Genomic DNA, 16221 nt, shown 5'->3' on the forward strand with positions numbered 1-16221 from the left:
GCTAGTTTCTAGCTATAGCTTCATAGAGGGAGTGATATTAGTACTCTTAGGTCTTGAGCTTTAATTGTGAATATGGTTTGCTTACCTTCTACTTTTGGCTTAGGATTTAAGTGTTTTGCACCATATGGGATTAAATTAAAGCCTCCTCTTGCTGCCAGGCCAAACCCTTTCTGGGATGTCATACTTCAGGATACAGAAACAGCATGTGCATGTGACTCGTGGCTAATTACACGCCTTTTATATGATTCAAATGTTTGTTAAAGTCATTAAAAAGCTTCAAGTGCAAACAGAAAGGCACAGTGGAAGGAGGGAGTCTTCCTGCCTTAGGTTTATCGCCGCAATCCACATCTGTTAAGTCTGAGTGTAACTGAGGTCACCAGACATTTTGGCACAAAGTCAAAGATTTGTTTGGCTCATCTGACAGTCACTCGTTCTCTAACACACACACTCCTCACTCACATCGCTTACCACTTTTGTCACCTTGTGTGCATGAGAGCAATTAATTGGACTGGAAACTGAAGTGCAACCAAAAGCAGTCTGGTTACACTTCAGTTATTCTGCACTTCATCAATGCATTTTCAGTTTTTGGATAAAGACCTGCAGTTTGATGCCTGATTGTGTCAATGAGTGTAATGGGAGTAAGAGAAAAGTTGTCATAAAAGGAAGAATTCAAATTCTTGGCTCCCCCAAAATAATATTTAAAATGCCGTCTTTAATATTTTTAATTAAATATATGGTCTAAATACCATTTTTATTAATAGCTTTACACAGCATCCAACTTTTTCAGATACGAGGCTGTGTTTCTAGGCTTGTCTGAGTCCGAGCACAAAATCCAGACACCGTCCCTGGCAAACTAGGACATCTTGTCATCATAGATTACATGGAAAATTCATCTAGTGGTATGACAAGGCTTTTCCACCATCAAGGAATATTATTTGTTAAACCCCTCAATCCAGGATTGCTATACAGCAAATTTTCTTCCAAACTATGAGAATACTGGTGTTTTTTTTATCATTATTATTCATTGCAAACCATTTAAACCTCCTATAGGAAAGTAAATAGCACTCTTCTACAAATGCAGACAGAAGCTTTTAATCTGAAAAGGTAACGTGATAAATGTAAAAATCTGAGATTTTGCTTCCCCGGATGTCTTTCAAATCTTTAAGCTCCCTCCTCCCCTTTATCTAAATCCCAGCTCATGACTGAACAGATTTAATAGGTGAAATCAATCAAAGAACAGAGCCTGGATTCTCCTGATCAGCCCATTTCGGTAAGAGACCATGGGGATGTAATATATTTACAGCTTTGAACACTACAGAAAGACACAGTCAGAGAAAGAGATGAAAAAGAGAGACAGATGAATTGGTATCAGATCTCTGTAAGCCCAGGATTCTGCACACTAGAGCCTGTACAGATTAGCTAACACTGCAGCTGCTGCAGCAAGAGTGTGTGTTTGAGGGCGTGTGTGTACGTGTGTGTGTGTATGTGTGCCTGTCTAGCAGTGCACATTACTAGGGAGCATGGTCTGTGTCTTTTCTCTCCATGCAGCTATCAGAAGAGCAGAACTGTGGCTGTGAGCGTGTGCGACTATCCTCAGTGTGACTGCTATCAGATATATATTCAAGCTAAGCTCCAGGCAAGACTCACTCTCTTGCATCAAATCTGTTGCAGTGATATGGGCCACTAAGCACCATAAATCTGTTTAACTTTCACTTGGTTATCTCAGCTCAGTTTGTCCTAAGACATTTTTGTTTACTTTAATCACACAGGGTTTTACGTCTTCTTTGTACTGTATAGAGACGAACATCATAGTCACACTAACTAGGTGCACCACTGTTTGTGGTTTGCTGGCATTTCTATCTGTGATGCAAACCGAAATCACTGATCATTCAGGTTTTACGAGTTTTGCAGACAAAATCTTCCAGTAGAAAAGTACGAGCTTTGCATTGCATCATAAATGTATTATCTTACACACATTTCTTTGTGTTATCTTTGTGTGTACACAGCTGCAACTAAGGATTGTTTTGGTTGTCAACTAATCTGTCATTTTTCTTTGATTAGTCAACAATTACTTCAATAACTCTTACCTCAGCTTCCTACGGGCAAACTTTCTGTTCTTGGCTCCAGTACCTCAACTGCTTAAGTCTGCGCACCTGTGAATATCAACCTGCTGTCTCACCCACTTAACAGAAAATTAAAATAATGACCCAGGAAACATGATTTTGAAAATAATAAAATGTGTTTTTTAATATTACTCAATAGGACCATCAGAATAAAAATTAAATAAATAAAAATATCAAGTAATACAAATGAAAGTTTTAATGGTAAAGAGAGGAAGTGGCGTAAGATTTGCTCATGCGTGGTACCGATCGGGTGTCCGGTACGGATCAGGTAGCGACAGTGACATTCTGTTTTGCCGTCCGCACTGCGTTCTTCTTTTTTAGTACTAAGTGTAGCCTTGGCAGACGATAGAGGTCATACTGCCATCATAGCTTCCTGTAGTGTATTGCAGTTACAAAAACACATTTATGTGGTATTCAAATCAAATCAAAATTTATATATATTAGTGTATGACGCGTCGACAATAAAACTTCGCAAATTTTTACAGTCAATTATCTTTGAGGCCGCAGTCATCTAATCATTTTAGATCAAAAATAAACAATCTTAAGTAAGATTGAACAATGTGTTACCTCTACAGTTCATAGTTTAAACGATTGCATGTTACAATTTAAAATTTTAATGGCTTTGTCTTAGATATTGTCTGCTAAGTTGAGTATGCAGACTTTTCCTCATTTTTCACCCTTTGCCTGTCGCTCATTAGCATTGCCACATACATCTCTGCTGCGCTCATTAACAGAAAACCTGTTCTAGAGTTTAAGTGAAATACGAGAAAAAACAGTTTGCATCCATCTGAGCAATGAAAAAAGAAGGTGGCTCTTAAGTGTTGAACTTGTCCTCCTCTAAGTGGATTTTCTCACTTATTATTTTTCTGCACACAAGGGCATACAGGAGAAGCTTTCCTTCCCCCAGAAACAACCAAATCTTCAAATCTTTCTTTTCTTCATTCAGCTGCTCAGGACAAATGCAAATCTCTATTGCTCGAAGCTGGAGCACCTATAGCATATGGGAGATTACCTCCTCAGTAGGACAGCTATTGGTATGATGCCACAATTCCAAGGCTACTCCTTTACAACACCTGGTCATTGGGAATACATTTTATCATTGGGTTATTATTCATTTTTTTCACTCAACACAGAATTACATATTAAAAGATGAGCAAAGATAACAGTTTTCCACTAATTAAAAATGGCATATAATTAAAAGAGTGCCTTGTTTTGGGACAATATTAGAAGGCGAATTTGATTTCCACTTTTCCAAATCTTGCCATTGTTTAAAATTCCTTTTATATATTTCAACACTTATTGACACATTCTATCAAATGGATAACAGTGATTTGCACATTAACATACCAGTCTGCAGCCAGCCGCTGGACTCCTTACATCATTTACCACATCTGTACCAATGTTAGTCCAGTGTGGCCAAACATAGTCTAATCCTTTTTTGGGAAAGTTCCCCTTGTTGCTAACTGACCAAAACTATGTTGGCTATGTCAACATGTTGTAAACAGAAAGTGGTTTACACAGGGTACGAGGATAGGAGAAAGAAAGAAAAAGACATGTTTCAGAGACAGTCAAAAAGTACTTCTAGATACTCCATCACTTTGATTACTTGAGAATCTTCGCAGAAAAAAAAGATATGGGAATTGTACAGAGGGAGACAGAACAGAATTCCAGCCAAGAATCCATAAGCTATCATGTGTGATTATATTGTAGCAGATTTATTGGTGGATCTCACTGCAAGCTCACATCTCTCTTCATCACAATGAAAAAAAAGGTATAAGCAGGTGATACTGTAGATCATGATTAATCCTCTGGGAATCATGAATCCCAGTAAAAACATGTCAAGGCAATAGCTGTTACATTTTACTTGAAATCACAAAAGTCAGCCTCATATTAGGATAAAACATAAATTCATCCTGATTATCGCCATTGTCTTAACAAATAATTAATTGCAATTAGACTGTGATTAAATATGTAAGTCTGGAAAAAGTGCTAGATAGACCAAGTGGCAATATCTAGAATCAAATCAGAGCTAGCTAAGGTCTGGGTCATATACTCAGCAACTTCCTGGCAACCTCTGTTGTGTAGGAAAAATGCATATTCCCATACTGGTTGGTGAGTGGTTGCTGGAGGTTGCTGGCTGTTGCTGGGCGAAACTTGTCACAATGAGGGCACTGCACCAAAAATATCTTTGTGATTTCTTTCCTTGTTAGCAGACTGCAGAAGTTACTATACTTTGTATAGAAGACACACACTCACCAACTGCTGGCTGGACTGGATTTAAACCTGAATGGGAAAAAATGCTAAGGAAACAAGAAATGAAGAAAAATGACCTTTAAAATTTCTCCCTACTGCAACAAACATTTGCTAACCGAGGTACTATGGAGGTACGTGTCTCCATGGTTCACCATGGGGGTCACTGACAGGTCTCTAGGCCTGTGTGACTCAGGCCTAAGGTAACTTAGATAGCACAAAACCAACACTTTTTTGTTATGGTTCATACATTTCCACAATCACATTTGTCATCATTACTATTATTGTTAGACATGTTAAAGATGAGTGCATGTAATAGTTATATTATGAATGAAGATAGTGAGACACTGGATTAAGAGATATAGGAAATTTAGTAAGGATGAGGATGAGAAGGAGGTAGCATAACAGTGCACTTTTATCTTTCACAACATTATTTTGTGGTCCTGCAGTTTGTTTCAAGTATATTTGTCAAGTTTTGTCCTTGTTTTTCACAATGTGAGCTCTTGTTAGCACTCTCCTTTCACCTTTTCTCACTGTCCTCCATTCATTTCTCTATGGTCCTTTATTTGTGAACTTTTCTTCTATACATCCATTGATCTCTTGCTCTCTCCCCTTCCCTCTATACTCTTCACTTTCTCTGTGTGCACCGCAATAAGTGGCACACAAAAAGAGAGAGAGAGAGAAGGAAAGAGAGACTCATCAAAGCGTGAAATAGTCTGAGCTTTTACTACAACTGGCAGCATTTGACCACATACTGCACCAGCCATTATTGTGGTTACCCGCAGCAACACTGCGCTAAGAGAACGGCATGCTGAGAAAAAAGAAGTGGAAGAAAAAAGAACACATACAGACGGTGTGTTCTGCATATGGAGCAGGTGTTAATGGACAAATTAAAAACATGCATGATCTCGCTTTCGCTCCCTCTCTCTAACACGCATACACACACACACACACACACACACACACACACACACACACACACACACACACACACACACACACACACACACACACACCGTCTGTCTTCCCAACTTCTTGTAAAACAAAGAAATGTTTTGCTTTGGGTTAATATCTTTTACACAAAAGGCAGTGCAAGCATTAAACCAAGCCCCTTTCAACCAGCAAACTCCAAATCCTAGTAGTAAAACTGAGACCGTTGGGCATCTTTCTTCGCCTTTAGACAATAATTCTGATGGCAAAAGAACCAAACGGGACAGGCGCAAAAAAAAAAAAAAAAAAAAAGTAATGGATTTGGAAAAAAAAAAAAAAAAAAAAAAGTAAAACTGAGACCTATACCTGACCTGTCCTGTTGTAATGTTTTAATTACGTTCTCACTAAACAGAAGGATGCCATATGTGCTTGGTTTTGACATGTACACAACATTTCCCACCACTTGCAATACCTTGGTTTTAAAGGAAAAGGAATGTGAACTAACTTTAGATTCTAAAAAATACTGTTTTCCTCGCTGAACTTGTTCAAATTTGTATGTAAAACAAAAAATGTATGTAGAGGTGTGACTATTGGCCATACAGGTTATACTGATCATACAGAGAAGAGACCTTTGCTAAATAATTGGGGATTTGGGGAAGCTCTCCTTTGGCAGGTTTTTGTATCCTTACAACTATTAAAGGCTTAAACTCTTTCCTATTCGGTTTTCCTGCTGAACACTGCATGTCTTCAAAACGCATGACACGCAGGGCGAATTTAACCCAAATGTAACTGCCAACTGAATCTGGAAATTTGGATTTAAAGCCACTCTGGTGATCGAATTGTATGAGGGTAATATATCCTTTATTGATTCCTGTAGTGAAACTGATCCTTTAACTTGTCCTACACATTATGATGCAGTAGGAAGCCACTGTGCAGAGAATGTAAGCCAATACCTTCATGAAAAACACAGTGATAGGTGAAGTAACTGAACATGTTTGTGATAGCATGAGCCCCCTAAGGAAACCTACACAAGCACAGGGAGGACATGCAAATGCAACTCAGAGGGACTAATGAGGAGAATATTGCTGAAAATGAACATGAATTAACTAAATCTAGTAATTAAACCCAGAAATCCATGTTTACCAACGTCACAGAGAAAGGGATCAGAGTACTGCTCTTGCACAGATTTCTATACAAACTGAAGTGTTTTTGCAACCACATGAGTCGCCCTCTGCTGGCCAGTAAAAGTAACGCAATGAAATGACTTCACTTTTCAGACACAGAGGTTATATCCATCTTTGACTGTGGCAGGCTGATAATATTCAAAGAACTCTCACACACAAAGTTTAACACACACAACCGAAATATCCCATGGTATAAACAACAATGATCTGTTTCACTTAACCTGTCAAGTTCATATACATACAACACACATTTGGCAATCTTCCGACCTCAGCGATTCCTCTGCGACTAACGTGAAGAATAAATAACCCAGTGGGATTCAGTTCCAATATCACAGACCCCGCTCGCCAAAAAATTAACATCAACATAATAGCATTAGCCTGCTCATAGTCATCCATTAGAACTACTTAGTGGAGACAGCCAGACAGAACAGGGAATATGCCAGTGCTCTTATTAAAGCCCCTCTTTCATAAGGATAAGCACCAAGCAAAGAGCTACACCATATACACAGTGATGCCACAGGTTTAAAAATGGCTCATGATACCTAAAATAGGTAGTGTATGTGCCAAGCAAGTGACCAGACTGACTTAAAAGCAGAAAGCAGAATGCTCTTGTGTTAAAACCACCACCTCAAAGCAAATGCCTCAGTTCCTGCTTTGTTGTAGGGATTAATTCATTAAGAGTCACATCCTTCTTGAAATTCTTTACTGTGAAGACAGCACTGCATGTTTGTGAGCTCAAAAACGTCGCTGTCAGTGTTTTGTCCTGGACTTGGTATCGGCAGTCGTAGATGCCTATACATGTTTAAGTGCTTGAATTCTTAAAGTGTGCAGTGGATCTCAACCGAGTCATCACAGGGTAAAGGGAGTGGCTGTTCAGTGGAAGTGCTGTTCCTTGTAGCTGAATGTGCTAGTTGGCAAACTTGTGAATGGAAGATGTGACACAATCAGTTGCAGCTATATTTGCCAGCGGGATAACAAACAAGTTGGAGGGCAAGTAAGTGAAAGCTGTAATTCAAGAATGGTTGGTGATGTATTGTGACATCTTTTTACATAGATCTACTCATAAAAACCTCTAATAGCTTTTGTTAAAACTAGAACGACTGCAAAATTCCCTGTATCCTAAAACTGCTTAGATACATATTCATGAGCTGAGTGTGTTGCAATAGTGCATCAAGTACTTGTTTAGCAGCTAAAAAACAGTGCAAAGTTTGCGCTGATAGATTATAATCACAAAATTCAAACAACACAATTAGAAGCCACATCTGGCAGCTGTAAGAATAAATGAGAAAATATCGTTTCCCATCTGGCTTCTTAGTCTATGCCTCTGCTCTTTATCTCGTTACCCCAGACCAACCTCTTTCCCATCTTTCTCACTCTCATGTCTTTTATCACTCTCTTGCTCCCTTTATGTCTCTGAGTATCTCTCTCTCCCCCTCTCACTCTCTCTCTCTCCATCCCCGCCGTTGCCAAGGCAATAGTGTTTTGTGGAGGCAGCTGGTTAGGGCTCATTTGTCAAGCTGCTGACCTGCCCTCTCTTGTCCTCACCCCTTTCGCTTGCACTCTCTTCTACTTTTTTCTGTTATTCGGTATACAAAAAACACTGAAGAGCCTAATTGTCACACTTGTATATCCCAAACAATCATGCAGTACAAGTGGAAATGGCATATTTCAGTGCGGTCCAGTTCCCTCATTATGTTTATGAGTGTCCATCTAAAATGATGTGTGTTTTTCCATGTGAGCAATAGCTTGGCAATGATTTAGAGGTATATACAGTAAACAAAGCAACCGCTTATGGGTTAGAGTAATGAGCTTGACAAAGGATTCTGAAACATTGATTGTGCTCTCCTTCATGAGAAAGACTGTGGCAGCCTGCCGGAGATAAAAGCTGATTTTGTGGAAAGTAGGGTGAAAAAATGCCAAGATATGATGTCAGTCTTGAGCCTCTCTCCTCATTTGCTACATGTTTCCTACACTTTTTCCCAATGCTTGTGCCTTCATGTGACTGCAGCTATGATCTTAATCATCCATTAAAGATACTAATCTTTTTAATTAGTCAGTAAGTCATCCAAAAAATAAGTCACAGAACTGGAAATCTCAACCATGTTTGTGGTTTTGGTGGAACATTTTTAGTGGAATTATCTGATAATAGCCTGCTGTGTGGTACGGCCTTTCCAATAAAATTCAGCTTTGTTAAGTGTTTTATTAGTCTGCGACATAGCACTAATTAGCAGAGTCGGCACTGGATATGCACCAGTTTATGGATGTAGCTTGCTAGCTAAGTTTGCTAGCTTAACACTGCAATCAGGGTGATTTCCAGCTCCAAAAATCAAATGGGATGACATCAGTAGTGCTAACACTGAGGCAAAATCCAGAGCAAATGTGCAACGGCGCTACAGCTTCATCCATCCTTTATATACAGTCTCTCATCTAAACACGTGTCAAGCTGTTACCAGAAAATGGCAAGCGAAAAATGATTGAATTTCACACAATAGGAGGTGATTTGTTTCAGTCAGTTTACTACTCCAGTCGTTTAAGCATTAGAAACAAAATCATTTCCAAGCTGAAGTCAAATGCATGCATGGTAAAAGCGCACGCAAGATCACAGGTGTCTCCTACCTTGAGAGGTGCGATAACAATGTACTCTGTAACACAAGAACACAGACTTCACACCTCATAAAGTGCACGCTTGTTTGTGTGTCTGTGTTGAATGTGTGTACATGTAAGGAGGAAAAAGATTCAAGCAGATATTGTTTCACACTTTGCTTCATTGTCCAGAGCAACAGAGGAATTTATTAAAACAAATACGAAACACTGCACAGACACCGCACAGGCTCAACCAACGCACACACACACACATAGTTTTAATCATCCGTCCTTAAGTGGAAAAACAAGTGCTCTCCCACAACACTTGTTACCTTTCTCTACTAATTAATTCAGAAATGTTCACTAATGGTACTGCTCTGACAGAAGGGTGCAATGTGTATGGGTGCATGCATGTGACCTACAAACCCCATCAAGCCTCATTACCACCAGTATTCAAATGTATGCGTGTCCATAAATATGTCTGTTTGTTTATTGGCATGTGCATTTTATAATGATACAATTACATCATGCATGCTGGAGGTTTAGGAACTATGCAAACTGTTAATGAAAAGATGGAGACAGTTTGATGATCTGCAGGTGTTAGCCAAGTGTTTTTTTTTATTGTGTGGTTCTCATTTAGGATTTTCTTTTTTGCAAACTTGATGAAACATTTAAAATATACATTTTACTGTGACGCATTTCTCTTGAGCATAGAGAAACAATTCAAGTAAGGGAACAATGAAATCTATATCGATGCTACTGTGAATCTTAGAAGTAAACCTTGATCAAACCAAACCTCAATGACAAGCAAAATGTTAAAAAAAAATCACATTTCTTTACCATCTGAATGTATTTTTAAAAAGCACACAGGCCTACTCATAAAAACACACAGACACATCCCACATTTCTATAGCTTCTAACCATGCATCTCAAAAGGCCAATCTGTCCTGGCTATTAGAGTGTGAACTCCCAGTCTGCTCATTGTGTGTATGCATGTGTGTGTGAGTGTAGGAGGGAGCCTAATTTGATTCTCAACTACACCATGTTTCTCCACTTGCTGCCTGTTTATGGAAATTGCATAATTGGTATGTATCTATGTGTGCATATATTTGCTCTCTCGCGGGGTCAAAAAGTGACTGATTGCACAGCAAAACAATTGAAGTGTGTGCACCACCAGTTTGCTTAGATGTGTAAGTATGCATGTTTTTCCAAATTCGTATGTCATTGCGCATATTCACCTGCATGCTCTGTTTACTCAACTTTTTGACCTCAGTATGACGGCATGTGAAACGAGGGCTCGCTCTCTTGGAAAACACTGCTTCGCTGATTACTAATGAACCACACGTTGATTGTACTTTTTTCCTTTAATTTTTTCTATATAATATCCAACCTGACTGCCCTTTCCATTTTCTAAAAATACTGTTTCAATGACAAGCTTTAGAAAAACTGAATTGCTGGCCCAGTTTGCATTAAGTAGTCTGCCAATTCCATCAGGATCATCTATAATAAAAATAGAGCCACTTAGACTGCTGGAAGGTGCTCTGGATAAAACTGCTCATCATAAGACAGGTGTTATGGTACTAGTTTATAATAGCATGTATGCAATACAATAGCAGTGGTAATACAGGCATATACAGAAAAACACATGCAAATTATTTTGTCCAATATTTAGTTTTAAAATTTGGCATTTATGTGCCTTTATTGTAGCTTCTTGTAGATTTCTTGCTACGCAAAACAAACAGCTGTGGGTGGAAGCAGTTCACTTGTTGATCAGATTGTTTGATGAGGGACTTCCATCTGCTTTTTCCCAATAAAGGTTTTAATGAGGAAGTTTTGGATACTAGAAGCATTCTTTCTTTCACTCCACCTGAGCTCACCTTGATGGCTCCGCCTCTTTGCTGTCTGTGTAGACAGACTCCATTCTAAACAATGATGACACCATCCTCACTTTGGCTTGTGTTATCAGTCTTTTTGTGGGGCTACTTGAGGTTAATGTTGTATTAGTTTTTATTCTTAGGCACACTCCTAAATACATTTCCACTGCAGGTCTGATTTTAGTTACAGATGTAGTAGAAATGCTTACATGGATTAAATCACTGAAGCAAAGAATTTGGCCCAAGGATTTTTGTAATAGAGTTATTTGAGTTGTTTGAGTTGTTGCAGCCCTAGTAGTAGTACTTTAAATTACTGCCTCCCAAGGAGTTCTTTGACTACATCCTGTTTACACTTGGAAACCTTCATCACTGTATCTTGCAGTACTATTATTGTGGCAAAATCTGTATAGAGACAGACAAATAAACATCTCCCAAGGGCTCAAAACCATCATTGTGGTAATTCCAGCAACACCTTGTCATGATGACGGATAGACAGACCTACAAAGTGAAAACAATACCAGTGTCAATGTCACAGCTGGTAAATTCAAGCATCTGTATTGGCACATTAAACCACAAGGTGGATAGCAAAGTACACCCACACAAACACAAATGTGCAGCACTGAGCTGGTAGAGAGGTAATTTGACAGCACTGAGCACTGGATGTGGTGTTGTCTATGTGCTCTTCCTATTGTTCTCTCTCTCACACAAACACACACGCAAGCACAACCATGTACATTTCCGTCTTTCACAAAACACACTAGGCAAGACCTCACAAGCTACTCTGGAGACAAATTGCACAGGTCCTCTTTCAGACACAGAGATACAAAGGGGTGAAAAAGAAAATTGGAGAAAAAAAAGGCAGGGGCTAGTACGTATAGAAAATTACCACAACTTTAGAGAACTACAACTTTTCTCTTTCTCACTCCCTCTTCCGTCCATCCCACCATGCTCCAATCACTGCCTCCATTCACACTAATCTCTCTCCTCACAGTACCACCCCATCTCTCTCTTTCTACCTTATTCCCTCTCTTCTGTCACAGAAAACAGAATCAGGGTAGAGTCAGCCTCGAGGCAATCATATTTAGATCAGCTATTTTGTAATTTCTTTTTTCTCAGCAAAATCGTTCAATGCTTTTCCCTAAAGGGACATGTCAGGGCCCCAATGGCTCATTTCTGACTTACACTGTGTATTTCTGTGGGAATGCATATTTTCTAAAAAAGCCCAGCATGGGACAAGTGTTGCAAAATAATTAGGGCCATAAATGGTATGGAACGGTAAGTAATCGTTACTATTTGTTACCATATTATTCGTTACATGTATCTGTCCTTAAAAGTTTAGTTCCTTTGCTGCGCTTGCAACAGCATAACCAGTTTCTGGCCATATATCCAGAGCAACTATTTTTAAACCGCATCACATTAAAGGCGTGAAACTTTATCCAGAAGACAAGGCACAGTGTAGCATCCTCCTTTTTATACTTTGGGGTCCTTAGGGACTAGTAAAGCGCTATACAAATACAGGCCATTTACCATTTACCATTTAGTTTTGGCTAAATTACTGTTAAAATTACAGTTATTCTATTGCTCGCCATGACATGAAGTCTTAATTTTTGGTCTCTCTATTATTATTATTTATAATGCTTTGGGGTTTCCTTTTGATTTAGCACCTACAGTTTTAACTTATTCATATAAAAAAGTCACCACAGATGAGTTATAGGCACACTTACTCCCCAAGTGGTTAAAGGACTTGTCTGGGAATCAAACCCCTAATTTCCCAATAGCAAAATGGCTTCTACATAATATAGATCACATTTGTGGCATGTTTAGAATACTTTTTACTTCAGGCACATCTCCTGTAGTCTACAGTCATCACTTAGCAACTCAGTCTTCCCCTAAAGAAACACACATATACACACAAGCATACACACACACACAGTAACCATGATAGCCGGAAGTACAGTCCATCATTTGATTTGGACAAAGTATTATTAAAACCCACTTATTCCTGGCTGTAAGCGCTATATGCTGTGGAAACTATTCTGTCTGCCACAGGCTGAAAAAGCAAGTCCTGCAGACATCTGCTTCAAATCTGACCTAAAACAGTAGAGGCTGACACAGAAAGAGTTTAAGACTACTGTTACTAAGACAGCGTCTCTCCTATTCATTCATTATGTCAGCACACTTTGTTTAATGTCATTACAACTCTTCTTCCATCTCTCATACAAACTGAACATTTCCAAACAAGCACTGTAAGCAAACCTTTGGTTTCCAAGGCAAACTACAGTAACCAATAACTGAAGCCAGCCAGCTAAAAGAGCACAGTGCTTTCCATCTCTTTCTGCACTGCTAAACAAAGTCAAGTACAGTTTATTCCTGTAGTTCAATATCAGCTTTAAAATCTCATTTACTTATTATGAGACCACACCAGCAGCAGTTCACAGTCGTGCTCATGCTCTCTGTGAAGATAAAGAACCTCCTCCACAGCCAGAAAAGCTAAGATAAACAGTATGGGCAAAGAGTCACTAACTAAACACTCTTAGCGTCTGATTTATAGGTCAGAAATCCATTTTCCAAGGAAGCAGTACAGTTGATTTAGTGAAATCATTTCATCAGTATACTCAGTATCAGTTACTTCAGCCTCATTCCAGTTGCTATACTGGGATAGATTGAGTGGTCAACGAAACAATGATGGTGTGGATATTTAAATGACGGTTGTTATACAGCCGGTAACATGTGATGATAATTAGGCATGATCACAGCTCCCATAAATAAACAAAGGGTAACAAGGTAAACTGCTGAAGTATGTTACAGGGTATATATCTCACTAAAGGTACAAGCCCAACAGCCTTACAGAACACAATAATGCCCAGAAATGATAATTCGCAGTATTTCACCTTACTGTGAGAAATACACAATACAGAGCTCCTATTAAAAGAACCAACAGACATTCAGTTTTACATGTATACAGCTACAGGAGTGCATGTGTGTAGGCACTTTAGCAATACTGAATGACTGCATTATAACAAAGCACGTGTGACCATTAAAGACATGAGATTCAAGTCAATCACAGTTACAAGGAGAACAAATGTATACAAAACTATAGTCCAGAGCAAAACTAATATGGCCACCAAAACTGGCCAAGAACCACCGCGTCAATGTGTAAATAAAGTCTGAACAACATAATGATACAATGAGCTTGATATTTACTGCTAACAAGGTTAGCGACTGTCAGAATGGTGTAACTACAATAACCTCACCCTAAACACCAAGAAAACAAAGGAAGTGGTCATGGACTTCCGCAAAACAAGAACTGATCCCCCTCCCCTATCCCTAAAAGGTGACTATGTGGAGAGAGTGTCCTCCTTTAAGTTCCTCGGCACCCACATATCCGAGGACCTATCCTGGTCCACAAACACATCAGCCCTAGCAAAGAAAGCCCAGCAGCGCCTCCATTTCTTGAGGGTTCTGAGATGGAACAGGCTGCAGACTGAACTCCTAGTGTCCTTCTACCGTGCCACTATCGAGAGTGTGCTGGTGCACGCCATCCCTGTGTGGTACGCTGGTTGCACAACAGCTGACAAGAAGAGACTACAGAGGGTCATCAGAACTGCAGAGAAGGTGATCGGCTGTCCACTCCCCTCCCTGGACTTAATTGCCAGCTCAAGATGTCTCTCCAGAGCCAGGGCAATTATAAAGGACCACCTCCATCCTAACCACCACCTCTTCAACATCCTGCCCTCTGGAAAAAGGCTCAGATCCATCAGGTGCAAAACCAACAGACTAAAGAACAGCTTCTTCCCGTGGGCTGTCAGAACTCTTAATGCAAACTAAGAGTGTGTAAAGACTTCCCCAACACATCCACTCTGACACTGCTGTTGATCATCTATGTGTAATATCTCAGTCTTTCCATGTTCTGTGCAATATTTTTGGCTCATGTGCAATTATTTTGGTCCCAGTCTGTTTCAATGTTTCCTACACATACACCATGTATATAGTTCCACTCACATATGTATACATATACACTGCTTTTTATTTTATTCTATTTATTTATTTATTTATTTATTTATTTTTTCAGCCTTATTGTATATTGGTTTCTCTTCTTCTTACTTTAGCACCTTTGTGGTCCAGCTACCCAATTTCGCTGTGCAAGAAACTGCACAATGACAATAAAAAGCTCTAAGTCTAAGTCTAAGTTAAAACAGCTATTAGGAGACTAACATACAAGGCTACAGTCTAAGTACAATACCATTTACCTGTATCAGCTGTACAGTTGTACAGTTGTACTGCCAATATCTGAGTCAGTCTTTGAGTCATCTAATGTTTTGGCAAAAAAAAAAATCTTTATAATGGTTGGTAATGAAAGGACTTCAGTTTTGAAAAACAATATACACAAGAATTACGCAAGAATAGAAGACTTAGAATTATCTTCAGTTTCAAAGCATATTGACCAGTATTATACAAACATTAGACTGACAGCTGGAGCTAATTTCAGGATGACGACTACAGCAGCTGGCCGTGAGCAAAATCAACAGTGTGGTAAAAGTCCTCTTCAAATGTGGTCAAATAGCCATCACAAACCTCACCATGAGTCACCATCAGATTTTAAGCATTGGGTTGAGAAGAGCTTTAAACTGTGCCGCTCCTATTTCACAGCAGGGATCTTTAAATGGAGCTCCAGTGGAGTGCCCTTTTCAACTAAGAAGGATGACAAATAAACTTCAAGCTGGCTTCTTGACTGGTTTGTTCTGGGATGTTCTCACACATTTTTAAGCCACCTAAAAGGGCAACTTTTTTTTTTTTAATCTTTTGTGTATCTAAATTAAGTTGACTAGATAGATGTCCCTCCTTAGCATTTCTCCAGCTCCCTGCTGTCTGTTGAGTTCTTGTACCTTTTCCAGTGTCTAGGTCCTCTTTGTTTTCCACTGCATGACTTACTCAAAGAAAGCTCAATGCATCTCGTTCAAATTCAGCGCTCTGACATTCGAATTATTTGAAATTCAAACAACCGACCACCCAACAAATAATTCACTTTCCCAACTTCTCGGCACTGGAACTTATAAGTCAAACTACACTACAGAGTGCAAAAATCAATAAACTCTACAGAAGACTAACATCGCAGCACGGCAGACACCAAGGCAGAGGTCTGAACAGTCTGATGAAAATAAAAGAAGAGCATAAGTAAGGCAAAGTAGGAAACAGAGACAAGGCAAAAAGCATAAAGGGGGTGGGGCATTGTTGATTTTGTTGTGTGCTGAGAGAGCAGTCCACCTTACTGCTCAT

General features: G+C 39.2%; 1 protein-coding gene across 2 annotated transcripts in view; it reads right to left on the reverse strand.

The window, feature by feature from the left end:
- Nucleotides 1-16221, reverse strand: part of slc8a1b (solute carrier family 8 member 1b) — a 136791-nt gene that overhangs the window by 101844 nt on the left and 18726 nt on the right. The gene's annotated exons all lie outside the window — the stretch shown is intronic.

Source organism: Pelmatolapia mariae, linkage group LG13 (genome assembly GCF_036321145.2).
Source record: "Pelmatolapia mariae isolate MD_Pm_ZW linkage group LG13, Pm_UMD_F_2, whole genome shotgun sequence".
Classification (NCBI taxonomy): Eukaryota; Metazoa; Chordata; class Actinopteri; order Cichliformes; family Cichlidae; genus Pelmatolapia; species Pelmatolapia mariae.